The sequence below is a fragment of the Dipodomys ordii genome, unplaced genomic scaffold (genome assembly GCF_000151885.1).
Source record: "Dipodomys ordii isolate 6190 unplaced genomic scaffold, Dord_2.0 Scaffold47, whole genome shotgun sequence".
NCBI classification, from domain to species: domain Eukaryota; kingdom Metazoa; phylum Chordata; class Mammalia; order Rodentia; family Heteromyidae; genus Dipodomys; species Dipodomys ordii.
Window position 1 is genome coordinate 10,131,960 of NW_012267263.1, and position 3,709 is coordinate 10,135,668.

A 3,709-nucleotide genomic window follows, 5' to 3' on the forward strand; every position below is an offset into this window, starting at 1 on the left:
AAAAAAAAAAAAAAAAGAGAATGAGTAAAGACAAATAGATGCCTGATTTTTCCTCCTACACTTAGAAGCCACTATTTTGCATGGGGATTACTATATTTCAAAGAAAAGGCCAATGTTTTAAAGTATACAGAGTCCATCTTCCATCCATCTTGAATGGAAAGTCATTCAGCACTACAAGGCTCTCTCACAATGTGCAATTATCCTAGATGATCGTGGCTTTGTGGCCTCACAGGAAGACTGAATTATTGCTACAGCCTATACATAGAAACAGCTGCTCTAATAAGTACCTCCCCCCCCCAACTTGTCACTGAAAAGTAAGTCTTCAGAAAATAAAGAAACCACTTACCTTCTAAACAACTTCTGCTCTACTAAACCCAATAGGATGGTCAACTTCCAGTTTTCTTAATATATAATTCTTCAAATTTTAGACAAAAATGCTAGAAAAAGGAATCTAACACATCTTTGCTTTATTCCAAATACATTGTCTCAAACACATCGGTGATTTCCATTCCAAAGAAAGGTTCAGTCAGTCACTGAATAAAATAATTTTCCACAACATAGGAAATAAGGAGATTGGCTATTCTATCAGATGGGCAATTGAACAAACCAGGCTCCAGGTGGCTAATGTCACAGTGATGAAGGCACCCGGGGGATAAAGGAGGCTGTGGGCTTCAGTGGCCTTCTCATCATCAACATCCAACACAACATAATTACATTTCCACCATGATAGCCGGATGTGTCCAACCAACCCCCAGATGATAATCTATTCTAATAAAACACAGCTTCCTTAGAAGTACATAATTTATTGCGACTCTGAGCTGTTTCCTTCCTTTCATTATCTCTCTTTAACCTTCTTCGTCAGGGGACAGTTCAAGCCAAAGGTTCCAAAAACATAGAAGAAAATGGACCTTTGATATTTGTATGAAAGAAAAGACTTCAAAAGGTTGAGAAGTTTATTTTGTCTGTTTTATTTTAATAAAAATTGACTGTGCTATTTCCATTCTGAGAAACATCACTTCCAAACTCTGCTTTTGACATACTGCAATGCTTAAAAAATAATTTCAGCTGGGCATTAGTGGTCCACACCTATAACCATATAATTCAGCTCAGGAGGCTGAAATCTGAGGATCCTAGTTCAAAGCCAGGCTGGGCAGGAAAGTTCCATTCGACTCATCGCCAATTAACCACAGAAAAGCCAGAATTGGAGCTCTAGTTCAAATGGCAAAGTTGTAGCCTTGAGCAAAAGAGCTCAGGGACAGTGACTAGGCTCTGAGTTCAATCCCCAGACTAACACAAAAAAAACTAAATTACTTTGCATCACCAATGGTTTACTTATGTTATCTGCACTTAGGTAGCTCTGTAAGCAACATCAAATTCACTCAATTAAATAACACAGTATCGGGGCTGGGAAGGTGGCTCAGTGGTAGAGTACATGCCTTGCATGCATGAGGCCCTGAGTTCGATTCTCCAGCACCACATAAGCAAAAAAGAAAAAAGCCGGAAGTGGTGCTGTGGCTCAAGTGGTAGAGCGCTAGCTTTGAGCTGAAGAGCTGAGGGACAGTGCCCAGGCCCAGAGTTCAGGCCCCACGACCGGACCCCCCCCAAAAAATAACACAGTATTTTACACTTTGAGGAACAAAAATACTGTTATAGCCATAACATGTCTGTCTCCTTCAAAACCTTTGAATAAGATAGCAAATTCTTGTCACTTCTTTGCAGTGTGATGGCATGGTGCTGATAGCCTATGTACACATGTATAAAACAATATGATATCTAGGATTCACTTCAAAATCATACAGGGGAGATGGGACATAAGATTCCATGTACTGAACAGGCCTGAGAACCAAGTGTATAGGATTGAAGACCCAGACGTGATCCCACAGACCTATGGCAACCTGATCTTTGATAAGGGAGCCAAAATTGTTAGATGGAAGAAAGACAGCCTCATCAACAAATGGTGCTAGAAGAATTGGCTATACATATGTAGAAAACTGAAGATAGATCCTCATATATCACCCCATACCAGAATCAACTCCTAATGGATCAAACACCTAAAGGTAAGAGCAGATACCCTGAAAATATTACATGAAGGGATAGGGGGAAAGGTATACACTAAGGCTCCTTGGCACAGGTCAAACTTTCTAAATAAAGATCCAGAAACACAACAAATCAAAGAAAGACTGGATAAATAGGATTCCATTAAACATAGCTAACAAGATAAATAGAAAGCCCACAAACTGGGAGATCTTCACTAACTATACAACAGAAAATGGCCTCATATCAAAAGTATACCCAGAGCTCAAAAACTTAAATCCTTCAATAACAAATCCCCAAAGAAACAACCACCCATTAATAAGTGGGCTAAAGAATTAAAAAGAGACTTTTCTAAAGAGGAAATAAGAATAGCCAATAGAAGCCAGGCACTGGTGGTTCATGCCTGTAATCCTAGCTACTCAGGAGGCTGAGATCTGAAGATCACAGTTCAAAGCAAGACCGAGCAGGAAAAGTCCTCAAGACTCTTATCTCCAATAAACCACTCAGAAAGCTGGAAGTGGTGCTGTGGCTCAAGTGGTAGAGTGTTATCCTTGAGCTGAAGAGCTGAGAGACAGCGCCCAGGCCCAGAGTTCAAACCCTGTGACCGACAACAACAAAAAAAAAAAGAATAGCCAATAGACACATGGAAAAATGTTCAAAATGTCTCGCCATAAAAAGAAATGCAAATCAAAACCGGATTGAGATTCCATGTCACCCCACTTAGAATGGTCATTATCAAGAAAACAAATAATAGTAGATCCTGGCAGGGATGTGGCCAAAAGGGAATGTTACTACATTGTTGGTGGGCATGTAGATTTGTTCAACCACTCTGGAAAGAGTATAGAGGTTCCTCAAAAGAAAACCCTATGATCCTGCAATACCACTTCTGAGCATTTAACCAAATGAACACAAACAAGGCCACACTAAAGCCGCCAGCATAACTATATTCACTGCAGCAATATTTACCATACCTAAGATATGGAAACAACCCAGATGCCCCTCAGGAGATGAATGGATCAAGAAAACATGAAATACACATGTGCACGCATACACACACACACACACACACACACACAATGGAATTCTATGCTTCCATCAGAAAGAATGGCATCATCCCATTCTTAAGGAAATAGAAAGACTGAAAAAAATCATATTAAGTGAAGTAAGCCAGACCCAAAGAAACATGGACTCCTTATTTTCCCTCATTTGTAATAATTAGGGTATGTGTGGGATAGTCCTAGTGGAGGATCAAAATACCCCAATAGCTATGTACCTATGATCATATAAAATGATATGATAAAATGTATATATAATCATATAAAAATAAAAATGAACTCTTACATATGAAAACGAGAAGTTTTTCTTTGGTATTGTTGTTTTTAATATACTGTGTGAAATTATTTCATTTTTCTTTCATTTTTTTCCTTTGCTTTATCCGCTGTTGTCACTGTTTTTTATTTTGGTACCCTGTGTCTTGTATACACGTTTTTATCTGATAATGGGAAGGGAAGCAAAATAACAAAATGGTTAAAGGACAAAGGCTAAACCAATGCAACAGTGATACTTACAAAACAGTATGGTGGAAATAACCTTTACAACTTGGTGGGAAGGGGAGTGGGGGAGGGGAATGGGGAAAAAACAAGGGAGGGCTAACAATGTTCGACAAGAAATGTAC